The 12,955-nt window shown below is 40.0% G+C and overlaps 2 protein-coding genes and 1 non-coding gene across 6 annotated transcripts in view; 1 reads left to right on the forward strand and 2 right to left on the reverse strand.

The window, feature by feature from the left end:
• ARHGAP6 (Rho GTPase activating protein 6) overlaps positions 1-12,955 on the forward strand; it is a 511,541-nt gene that overhangs the window by 278,047 nt on the left and 220,539 nt on the right. The window lies entirely within an intron of this gene.
• AMELX (amelogenin X-linked) overlaps positions 1-12,955 on the reverse strand; it is a 136,195-nt gene that overhangs the window by 39,302 nt on the left and 83,938 nt on the right. The gene's annotated exons all lie outside the window — the stretch shown is intronic.
• On the reverse strand, positions 6,993-7,064 carry TRNAE-CUC (transfer RNA glutamic acid (anticodon CUC)). Its single transcript has one exon. It is a non-coding gene; the product is annotated as a tRNA-Glu (tRNA).

A 12,955-nucleotide genomic window follows, 5' to 3' on the forward strand; every position in this document is an offset into this window, starting at 1 on the left:
TCTTGGCTTGCTTGAGGGTATTTCTACTAAGCCCCACCAGCAGCTGTCATTTTGTTCCTTCAGCTAGTTCTTCCAAAATAATTCATAATTTGCCTCGCTGCTAAAATGTATGCCACATGCTCTCAATCCTAGTATCTGAATCATGGCAGAAAAAGGCCCCTTGGTTTCATCCCAGTGATGGTGCAGTGGAGGCTCCCACAACACAATATATGTGTGGGCTCCCTTTGGCCTTTTCATTCAAACTTCAGGATGGATTCACTGTGCCTGCTATGTCCCTTTCCCTCTTCTAGTTTTACACAAATAGTCTTGCTTTCCTGTCCCCTCTGAGACCACAACACCACACCTGTTCCAGAAATATCACCTGACTTGTGATTTTCAAAGCCTGAGCTTTTGTTTGTCTGTGCCCAGGTACAAGAATATTAACATTGACTCCAGCTTCACGCAAAACCCAGTATATCCGTACCCAGTTGTACTTTTCCAAACACCATTTTAAAGCCTCTAAGTTTAATTTACAAATCTCATTTCACTTGTAAATCTTAACAGGTTTGCATCAATGTAAAAAGAAATACTGCTTTTCTGTTGATCCTTTAAATACCAGCCAATGAGATTTCCAAAGTTAACCCTTAAAATTTCACTGAGCAACTAAATAATCCTTACAAAGTCTAAATTTCCAGATTTAATACATTAGATTTTTCTCGAATATTTGACCAGTGATTACAAACTTAAGTCCTTAAACCCTAAGTATTTTAATTAAAATCATAAGTTTAATATGTCAGATTCCCCTATACATTTCAAAGACTGCAAAGCACAAATGAAATGTGCATATCCTAACGTATTGACTCCAGAAGTTATCATACTCGGCTCAATAGTATTTAAATGAAAGTTGTATTAATCTCTTTATTAGCCCCATGTATTTTATTAGTATTAGGACTAGGGCCTATATTGGTATTGGTACTACTATCAATACTAACACTAGCAATAGCAATAATATTTAAGTTAAATTAATACTACCACAAGTTTTAGTGCTAATAGGAGTACTGGTATTAGTGCTAGTGTAAGTAGTACTGGTAGTAGTGCTAGTATAAGTACTAGTACCAGTGTTAATATTATTTTTGCTAATTATTATTGTTAATGCTAATATCAGTGCTAGCATTGGTACTAGCATTAGCATTATAGTAGTACCAGCACTAACATTAGTTTTTGCATTATTATTAGCACTAATACTAGTGTTCAGACTAATATTAGTGTTTTTGTGTTATACTAGGCTCAGCACTAGTGTTAGTATTAGTAGTACTACTATTAGTTGCATTGCTAGTGATGTTAATACTTAGCATTAATATTAACATTAATATCAGTTTTAACAGCAATACTAGTGCTTGTGTTCGTGTTTGTTCTAGTACCAGCATCAGCGTTAGTATTCACGTTACTGCTACTAATAGAATTACCATTATTAGTTGTACCAGCACCTGCATTATCATTAGCATTAGCCTTAGTCTTAGAATTAGTGATTAGTATACTAAAAAGCCTCTCGATGAAAGTGAAAGAGGAGAGTGAAAAAGTTGGCTTAAAGCTCAACATTCAGAAAACTAAGATCATGGCATCTGGTCCCATCACCTCATGGGAAATAGATGGGGAAACAGGGGAAACAGTGGAAACAGTGTCAGACTTAATTGTTTTGGGCTCCAAAATCACTGCAGATGGTGATTGCAGCCATGAAATTAAAAGACGCTTACTCCTTGGAAGGAAAGTTATGACCAACCTAGACGGCATATTAAAAAGCAGAGACATTACTTTGCCAACAAAGGTCCGTCTGGTCAAGGCTATGCTTTTTCCAGTGGTCATGTATGGATGTGAGAGTTGGACTGTGAAGAAAGCTGAGCACCAAAGAATTGATGCTTTTGAACTGTGGTGTTGGAGAAGACTCTTGAGAGTCCCTTGGACTGCAAGGAGATCCAACCAGTCCATCCTAAAGGAGATCAGTCCTGGGTGTTCATTGGAAGGACTGATGCTGAAGCTGAAACTCCAATACTTTGGCCACCTCATGTGAAGAGTTGACTCATTGGAAAAGACCCTGATGCTGGGAGGGATTGGGGGCAGGAGGAGAAGGGGACGACAGAGGATGAGATGGCTGGATGGCATCACTGACTTGATGGACATGAGTTTGAGTAAACTCCAGGAGTTAGTGATGGACAGGGAGGACTGGCGTGCTGCGATTCATGGGGTTGCAAAGAGTCAGACACGACTGAGCAACTGAGCTGAACTGAATACTTTGCAGAGTTTCTGACCCGAGGTTTACGGACCCAAATAAGGAAAACAGAGATTATGGATACAGAGTTATTGGTTGAGAATGTGGCTCCAAAGTTAAAATTCAGCTGTTTCAGTGAGCAATTTCTAGACCAAGACACCAAGAACTGGAGTTTGCCAACCTGGTGCTACAACCTCAGTGGCCTTTATTGAGCTACAGTCATTCATAGAGCAGTAGTATTTTCTGAGCCTCAACCTTCTCCTGCAATCTGGTGAATTTTGGTTACTTATATCCAAGAATTTTACTTCAGTATTTTCTTATTTGATTTTCCTTGAAAATTTCTGCAACAATTTTTTATTGCCTGATTGGAAAAAATGATCTATCATCCTTGTTTTCCCAGGACTGAGGGGTTTTCTGGGACGTAGGACTTTCAGAGCTAAAACTAGGCAAGTCCAGGCTGGCTGGTCATCCTAGATTCTAGACCAGTGGTTCTCTGGCCCCTCTAGACTGGGATGGGAAACTTTCAAACATATTAGAGCCCAAGTCCCACCTCCAGAGATTCTGATTGAATTGGTCTGCAGGTAGTGCCCCAGCACTGATACTTTAAAAAATCTCCCCAAGTGATTTTCACGTGTAGCCAGGGTTGAGAACCGCTGTTCTGCACTCCCTATCTAGTTGGAAACACCTTGTGCGACATCTCACTGCTCATCTTCACCCAGTGGGATTCAGCAAATCTTGAACTGGATAAGCGTGTGTGTGGGTTCATTAGTGGACAGCATTTCCAGTAAATATTCCTGGGGGCAATTAGGGCTTCCCTGGTGGCTCAGCTGGTAAAGAATCTGCCTGCAATGCAGGAGACCCAGGCTCAATCCCTGGGTCGGGAAGATCCCCTAGAGAAGGAAATGGTAAACCACTCCAATATTCTTGCCTGGAAAATCCTGTAGATAGAAGAGCCTGGCAGGCTACAGTCCTTGGGAACACAAGAGGTGGACATGACTTAGTGACCAAACCACCAGTAATGTACACCTTTCTTGCATATCATGTCACTTGTTTTTGAGTAGTAATGTTTTCTCATGCAAATGAATGTGTTAGTTGCTCAGTCATGTCTGACTCTTTGCGACCCCATGGACTATATAGCCCACCAGGCTCTACTGTCCATGGAATTCTCCAAGCAAGAATACTGGAGTGGGTTGCCATTTCCTTCTCCAGGGGATCTTCCTGACACAGGGATCGAACCTGGGTCTCCTGCATTTCAGGCAGATTCTTTACCATCTGAGTCACCAAGGAAGCCATCCAGTGTAAGGACTCTGGTAGTAGGTGTCTGAGCATCCACAGGTGGCACTTGACTTGTGAAAAACCTCATGGCGCTTCCAGCTGGGGCGCAGGGCCCGGCAGTCCAGCCAGTCCTCAGCCAGGGGGACCACGGGAAGAAGCAGGTTCCGGCCAGTATCTTCCACCGTTTTAGATCCATGGACCCATGGCGAGGATCCCGCCTATGGCTCCCGCCTTCTCCAGCTCCTCTTCTTCCTCCTCTGCAGCTGCTTCCTTATGTGTTCTCATGAGAATGTGTTCTCATGGCTTTTCATAAAATTATGTTTTTGTTTTGTTGGTTAAATTGTCATACCTTCATCAGTCAGAACTCCTCACAGCTGCCTCATTTGTCCATTTAGCACCATCCTTTTACTTAAATTTATTTATTTTTAAATTATTTTATTTATTATATTAGGAGGCTAATTACAATATTAAGGTGGTTTTTGCACTACATTGACATGAATCAGCCATGGGTGCACATGTTTCCTCGCATCCCAAAACCCCCTCCCACCTCCCTCCCCATTCCATCCCTCTGGATTGTCCCAGTGCACTGGCTTTGAGTGCCCTGTTTCATGCATTGAACTTGGACTGGTCATCTATTTCTCATATGGTAATATACATGTTTCAATGCTATTCTCTCAAATCATCCCACCTTCACCTTCTCCCACAGAGTCCAAAAGTCTGTTCTTTATATCTGTGTCTCTTTTGCTATCTCGCATATAGGGTCATTGTCACCATCTTTCTAAATTCCATATATATGTGTTAATATTAATATCAATATTGGTGTTTTTCTTTCTGACTTACTTCACTCTGTATAATAGACTCCAGTTTCATCCACCTCATTAGAACTGTCTCAAATGCATTCTTTTTAATAGCTGAGTAATATTCCATTGTGTATATGTACCACAACTTTCTTATCCATTCCTCTGCTGCTGGACATCTAGGTTGCTTCCATGTCCTAGCTATTGTAAACAGTAGCACCATCCTTGAAAGCATTCATGTTTCCTGGTGACAGCAAAGTATAACAGATCCATCCTGATTTTTTTTGCTTTTTTTTTTTATACGCTTTTTGTCTATCTCATTGGCTATCCTATGAGTTTTTTCCCTTATTGTATATTTTTTCCCATCAAACTGATATTGCAATGTTCTTTGCTCTTTTTGTCAAGCATTAAAACTCGTTCACTCCTTTATTTTACTATCTTTTCAAGTTTCAACTATGAATCAGAGGAATATGTGAATAGACTTTGGGTATTTTCTAATTTATGCTCAGAGACAGAGGGAAACACCCTTCTCTCTTTCAGGCCCAAACTCTATTTCCTTTTATAGTTTTGATAATTTCTCCCTTCTCCAGTCCTCATATTTTCTCGTTTCATCACTCCTCAGCCTATTTCTTCATAAGCCATAGCCAACTGAATTTTATACACAAAGTGGAGAGTGGACCTTCCTCTGAAATGATAGGAAATAACTACTTTGTTACTGTTTTAGGAGAGGTGGAGATGAATGAGCAGGTTTATCCTCTCAGTCATATCTCAGGCTGATCATTTGTGTCTGAAATTACAGATTCAGGATATGGGTCAGAAATTTGGGATGAGAACAGCACAGCCACTAATGGCAGGGACCACAAAAAAGAATCAGTAATAAAACCACATAAATGTTATTTTTCATGAGCTTCATACTCACCTTGTATTGTTTTGTAGAGAAGGTATAGGAAGAAAGAGGTAATATCCAGCAAAGTCCTTTTGTAATCTTCTTGACTTGTTGTTAAAATAAGTCTTTTTTAAAATTGGAGTATGGTTGATTTACAATAGTGTGTTTGTTTCAGGTATACAGCAAAGTGATTCAGTTACACACACACATACACATATATTATTTTTTCAGTTCTTTTCCATTATAGTTTATTATAAGATATTGAGCATAATTTGCTATGCTATACAGTAAATCTAGAATAAATCTTAGTTTTAGAATTCACTCTGAGAAGATAGTAGGCAAACCCTCACCATCCAAAGGATTTCCCTCATTTGAGATCTTGAGTTTTGTCAAGTCACTTAAGATCAGCGATAAAATCCCCTTGAGAGTTTCCAGATTTTTTTCTCCACAAGGAACCATGAAGTAGACTGTTTATTTGTGGAACTCCTAGTCCTAGTTCTTTAAACTCTTTCCTTCGCTGACCTAAAGATAGCCAGCAAAAAAAGGCTCTTAAAAATACATGCTTTATTGATTTTGGAATGTTCTGGTAAATGCTAATCTGACTCATGTCTTTTACTTAGGGGTGGCTTTGGCTCAAGCCCTAAAGTCATTTTAGACAAGAGGAAATAGAGAATCTAATAAATAATACAGAGTTTACATATCCAGATATAAAATAATAATTATTGTTGCTAATAATATGACTATAGATGCCACACCCACATCTCCATTTAGGTAAATTCCTAATAGATAAATTGAAGTGAAATTTGATATAAGTATAGGCTTCTTTGGACTTACTATTTTTGACTTTTGTTACAGGTGCATTTTCATCAGTATTTTTGTTAGTTTCACTTGTACTTGTTTTGGTAAAAACTTGGTGACTCTTTAATGACTTAGGAAACAGTTTAATAAATATGTACATCCATGTTTCAGACTCTTAACTACAAGTGATTATTTCTGAGAATATCCTTGGAAGCTACATCTTTTGTTTGTTCTAAGATGACAAAGCTGTATTCATTTTGGTTGAACATACAACACATGCTCATTGTAAAAATGTTACAACTATAGAGAAAATTATAAAGACTGCATCATAGTAAGAAAAACTTCTGTGCAGAATCCATATGATATGCATATTCCTGCCTCATTTTACATGGACATCAATGAAAATGGGCCAGTAACTCACCAGAGCAGAGCCAGCCTTCACAAACACAGCTTTATGGAATTTTGTTTGAACATAAAAGCATTTTCTACATAATAATCATTAATTTAGAATGTGTGTGTGTGTGTGCTAAGTCGATTTAGTTGTGTCTGACTCTTTGTGACCCCATGGACTGTAGCTCGCCAGGTTTCTCTGTCCATTGGATTCTCCAGGCAAGAATACCAGAATGGGTTGCCATTTCCTTCTCCAGGGGGTCTTCCCCACCCAGGGATCAAAGCTGTGTCTCCTGCATTGCAGGTGGATTCTTTACCACTAGCACTGCCTGGGAAGCCCAATTTAGTATTTAGTTAACAAAAATCTTTATATCTATCTGTTCACTTATTTACTTGTGTTTGAGGGCACTGAAAGGTTTTTGAGAATGATCTGGATACCCTAGCTTTAAAACAAGTAAATGAAGACAGCTCCATACTTTCCTCCAAAGGTTGGGAGAAGTTTTATAAATATTTGTTTATTTATCTGGCTGCATCAGCTCTTAGTTTTGGCCTGTGGGTTCTTGGCATGCAAACTATTAGTTGTTTTGCATGTGGGATCTAGTTCCCCAACCAGGGATTGAACCCAGAGCCCCTGCATTGAGAGTGCAGAGTCTCACCACTGGACCATCAGGGAAACCCTAGGTTGGGAGAAGTTTTAATTAGCTCTTGATATTAATTGCTTAGCCCAGTACCAGTCCTATGGTGGTAGGCTTTCAGGAAATGGAGCTAAAGTCATTAGCATCTTCATCACCAATATCATCTTATTTATCATTACCACCGTCACTACAACAACCAACATGATCACACCATCATCTTCACTATCATCAATCTTACTATTTGACCTTGTATAGATAGAGACATTCAAAGCAACTTCAAATTAGTCCATGAACATAGAGATTATCTGAAAACCATTGTGGTTCCTTTGCCTAAATGCTTGTTGTTCTATCTAGGAGGATTTCATTATTCATTGAAAAGCCATAAAAATTACTGTACTGGGATATTAAAATACACTGTGAAAATAAAAGCCTTAAGAAATTTTGCTCACAGAATTACTAAGATATTGATAACATGTCTGCTACTGGCTGACGGAATAGATAAAAGTGGAAAGAACTGGGTAGGGATGTAAATAGCATCATCTTAATACTTGGTTCAGAGATGCTAAAGGGAGCCAAGTGGCTGTTTCCACCTACATTCTTTAAGTGCACCTCTTTCTATACTCTTCTTCATAATAAATTGTTGGCCACTGGCCATACACTTTTCTTATCTCTAAATTGCAGAACTTTCTTTTACGTAGCATTATATTTTACTTGTCTTATTCCTAATTCTTCATCTTAAATATAAAGAAAGAAAGAGCACCAGGAAATGGTTAACTTTGTCATTTCTTGCCTCCCAGGATCAAAAATAGCTGTTGCTGCAGTGTTTGGAATAGAAAAACTTTAAAGAACCTTATATCCAGAACTGGTTTGTACAGACTTCTCTACTGATTTCACGCCAGGAGATATTTTTATCCTGTTAGGAAGTAACTAAAAGCTTTACTCAACTCCGCCAGCCTCTGTAATGCATATATGACACATGCTTGTGACCCTGTGAGAAAGTTCTGTACTCCTCCTGGTGGCGAAAGAGAAAAACTAACAATCGAGTTCCTCATCGCAGAGTGTTGATAGCTTATGAGATGTGTAAATGTTGCACATCTTTTAGCCAGTTTCTTGTGAAATTCTTGTCTCAACACCTTTGGTTGTTTTTGCTTTTTGGACAACAATCTTTATCGTCTAAGGTCATTGGGATGAAAGAGATTTGACAAACGGGCATACCATTTTGCTTTAGAGAGAACTTGAGCAACCCAACTATGTCTTAAATCAAGATAATTTCAGGATCACAACACTGTGTTCGGCATATTAGTCATGACTATAGAAATAGATGTTGGGCTTATTTTATTGTTTTTGCCTCTGAACACTAATTTCTCTAACTCAGTAGACAGAAATTTACCCATCTGTGATAAACAGAGTTTGGAGAGTGTCAGCTCACATAAACACTGTCTTTTTAAAAAAATCACACCCACCACCCCTTATTGAGCCCTGCTTGGGGGCCAGGCTGCATGCTTCATGATCACATACATCCTGGGTCAATCCGTCCTTGCAACAACTCTGTGGGGTTGGACAATTCCACTCTTGATTTAACAATCTGGACACTGCTACACTGAGTCACATGGATAGGAAAATGGTTCAGCCAGACTTCAACTCAGATCTTTTTTTTGAAATTGAAGTATATAGTAGATTTGCAATATTGTGTTAATTTCTGCTGTAACAGCACAGTGATTCAGTTATACATATGTGATGTGGCGTGTGCGTGCTCAGTTGTGTCTGGCTCTTTCAACTCCACGGACTGTAGCCCTCCAGGCTCCTCTGTCTGTGGGGTTCTCCAGGCAAGGATACTAGAGTGGATTGCCATTTCCTTCTCTGGGGGATCTTCGTGACACAGGGATCAAACCCGTATCTCTTATGTCTCTTGCACTGGCAGGCAGATTCTTTACAACTTGTGCCATCTGGGAAGCCCTATACGTGTGTGTGTGTGTGTGTGTGTGTGTGTGTGTGTGTGTGTGTATTCTTTTCCACTATGGTTTATCACAGGACATTGAATGTAGTTCCCTGTACTCTATAGTAGGACCTTGTTTATCCATCTTATATTTAGTAGTTTGTATCACCTAGCCCCAGATTCGACTCTATCCCTCCTCCACCCCCAACTCAGATCTTTTTTTATTCAGAACTCATTCTCTAAGCCAGTGGTTCTCAGTGGGGGCAATTTGACCCCTAAGGACATTTGGCAGTGTCTGGAGGCAATTTTGGTTGTCACGCCTGTGGAGGAGGTACTGGCATCTAGTGGATAGAGGCCAGGGATGTTGCTAAGCATCATATAATGCACACAATGGCCCTTGCAACATAGAATTATCTGGCTCCAAAGGTAGATAGTACTGAGGCAGAGGAAACTTGCCTTAAACTAACGCTATACAAAATGTGGTTCTTGCACCAACACCTTCTGAATCAGAAGCTTTTTAGAAATGCAGAATCACAGGCCCCATACTAGAACTAGTGAACAGAAAACTCTGGAACTGGGGTCCAGGAATATGTGTTCAACACGCCTTCTCCGTCATTCTTGCACACTCAAGTGGGACAAGCTCTGCTGTGAAACCCCAGGCCATTGTGTGTTATATTGAGCTGGACACAATTGTATGGTTTCCTCATCACTTTCAGTGTTCCATTGTTGAATAGAAGTTTCTCTGCAGGCATCCAAAAGGGGAAAGTCTGGCATTTACTAGGAACAAGTGTGACTCATGGGGAAATCAGCAAAGTTACAAACCCAGGAACCATGCCCAGTTGAAAGTCTAGGGGGCTCTTTTTTTTTTTTTCCTGTTTTCTCAGCCTAAGGAGGGAAGTCTTGGAGACTCAGTCCAAGTTAAAAAAATGTGAGTCTAAGCACTGGTTTGGTTTTGGGTTTGATTATCTAAAATTAGGCTTGCAATTGAACTTAATAATGACCTGTTGAAGAGGATAAAAACCACAAAGTGTTAAATTGAAAATTGCATGAGTTTCTGATTTACTGACAGTTACCAAACAGGTCTTCAACTCTGTATGTACATTTTTTTGGACCATAAATTGTTATTGGAGAGCCAGTGGAATAAGTATTTTGATCTGGGTCTCTCTTCAGAAAAGTTGCTCATTACTTGGTATTTTATGTGATTTGTGTGGGGAATATATTACAGGCAAGAATACATTGTAAAGAATAAACAGTTCAGACAAGACATACATACATGTCCAGGTAGTTTGTGCTGCAGTGCCACACCATTCTCTGCCTCATTCCTTAAACAACACTGCTAGAACTTAGAAAATAGCATTTATTTAAAATTTGAAAAAAGCACAGTATCCTCTAATTTAGTCATTTTATTGATGGACTCCTTTGATTTCAGAAGGTTAAAATTTTTGTAAAACCTAGAGAAGATTTTCTAACTCATCTATTTTTTCCTTCACCATTTATATTGAAGTTAGAAGAAATGAGTATTCTCCTAAAGTAGTCTGTAAAGGTTGGCTGCATTCAGATCACTCAGGGTGGTAGACAGTTTCCCTGATCTGCTTCTCCTGAGTCCAGGATTGAGTAGCTGGGATGCTCAGAAACCATATATTTAAAAAAAAATGTTTTTGAAGTATTGTTGATTTACAATGTTGTATTAGTTTTAAGTGTTCAGCAAAGTGAATCAGTTATGCATATACGTATATCCACTCTTTTTTAGAGTCTTTTCCCATATAGGTCATTACAGTGTATTGAGTGAAACTATATTTTTTAAAACAGCCAAATTTAGGAGCCAACACTAGAGTATGAGTCTTCAGCATCATTCCTTCCTAATGTGAAGGAATCAAACTGATACATCTTAGTTATGGTTATATTATTTTGGTGGCAGAATATTTACTGTAAATATTTTATTCTGTTGTTAAGTGGTCAAAAGTAAAAATCATTAAACCTATAGGCTAACATATATATAGAAGTTCAGTCAAAAGTGTGTTAGTCACTCAGTCATGTCCATCTCTTTGCAACCCCATGGACTGTAGCCTGCCAGGCTCCTCTATGCATGGGGTTCTCCAGGCAAGAATACTGGAGTGGGTTGCCATTTCCTTCTGCAGGGGATCTTCCCTACCCAGGGATCAAATCATGGTCTCCTGCATTGCAGGTGGGCTCTTTACTGTCTGAGCCACGAGGGAAGCCCAGAAGTTCAAAAAGTTCAATAAGGATAAATGCTTATTGAGTAGAGGATTTGGCAAGTGAATAAAGGATAAAACAATTCACTAAGGCATTTATATGATCTCCGTACAAAGTTGCTGTGACTTTGCTAAGTAGAAAAAGAAAGGTCAAAGCACGTGGCAACCTGAGGATTTGGGGACAGCAGCATCACTGATGAACGCACTCTAGAATGCTCGTTGATCAGACACTGCTAAGGGAGGTTGGGAAATAGATGTGGGAGTTTTCCAAAGAAGTGAAGTTTTACTGTGTATGTATTGACTTCCATTTTCCTCAACGTTATTCACATAACAACCAAAAAGTGGACAAAGTGTCATTTTGAGAAGTAGCATGGCACATCTACCCCACCGCCAGAGCTAGGCAAAGATGTGACTAAGCCACTAACTTCCGGCCTTTGAGGGGCTGGTGTTCAGAGCATGAGGCTGGGGCATGAACCGCTCCACCGAGCTGCAGAATGAGGGATAGTTTGCTCTGCGTGAGCACAGAGAACAGGGAACTGCAACAGGCTGTTTCTGAATACAGGGGCCTCTGAAGATGTGTCTCTTTTCCCCATGCATCTGCTTCTCCACTGTGGCTATGACGGAGCGAACTCTTGCTATAATTGGGAGGTCTTCAGAGAGCCCTGAGGTGTGCAGGAATGTCTGCAGAGTTCCAGAGGTCTCGGGATGGTAGAGCTCCTCTCCCTGGTTTTCCTCTCTCCCCTCATCCATCACTGTCTTCACGGCCTCCTCTCACAGGCTCTGAAGGCAGAGTTTAAGGCTGCCACAGGAAACCAGAGAACCGTGCTCATTAAATAACCTTAGTTAGAAACACGATATGAAGCTCATCAACTCTGGCCAGAGGGAGTCTCAGAGCTTCCCCATCTTGAGAGGAAAGTTCACTGGAAAGCTTTGGGTTTCCTTCCACATTTAAGATTTTCTGAATAGTTCAAGCCCCTGCATGACAGACAAGCAAATAAGTGGAGGCATGTCAGTCATACTTTTTTAAGGGCCCAAAGGAATAAATATTGCTATTTGTTGTTAAAGGATTTTATTTGTTAAATTTCATGGCACACATTTTTATTTCTGGTGAGAATTCATAGAATTGTATGCTCTGCAGGAAACTAACTTGTTTACTGATTCCTCCTTGTCATTTCTGAAGAATTCTTGTAGACTCCAGAGTTTGGGTTACTTTATCTTTTCCTGTGCCAAACTGGGGCTTCCACCGTGGCTCAGTGGGAAAGAATCTGCCTTCAATGCAAGAGATGCAGGTTTGATCCCTGGGATGGGAAGATTCCCTGGAGAAGGAAATGGCAACCCACTCCAGTATTCCTGCCTGGGAAATCCCATGGACAGAGGAGCCTCGTGGGCTACAGTCCATGGGGTCGCAACAAGTCTGACATGACTGAGCAACTAAAACAACAATGCCAAAGTGAGCAGTGACCAAGAGATAATACAGGGGAACCCGAATGACAGCATGAGAGAAACAGGAAGCATTCCTAAGACCTCCTGTCTGTTTAGATCCTTCCAGTGTGAGGACAACACATTGAGTTGGGGGTATCATGGCAACAGAACAGGACTTCCCCACGAGCTTTTCTGTATCATACATTCAAAGGCTCTACAACACATAGCATGGAACTTATCGTAAACACTGGGTCAGAGGTTACTTGTACTCAGGTGGGACATATTTTAAGAGAGATAATCTGTAGGAAATTTATGAGAAAAATCGATGGATGTTTTGTTGTTTCACTAACAGGAATCA

The sequence above is a fragment of the Dama dama genome, chromosome X, assembly GCF_033118175.1.
Source record: "Dama dama isolate Ldn47 chromosome X, ASM3311817v1, whole genome shotgun sequence".
NCBI lineage: Eukaryota > Metazoa > Chordata > Mammalia > Artiodactyla > Cervidae > Dama > Dama dama.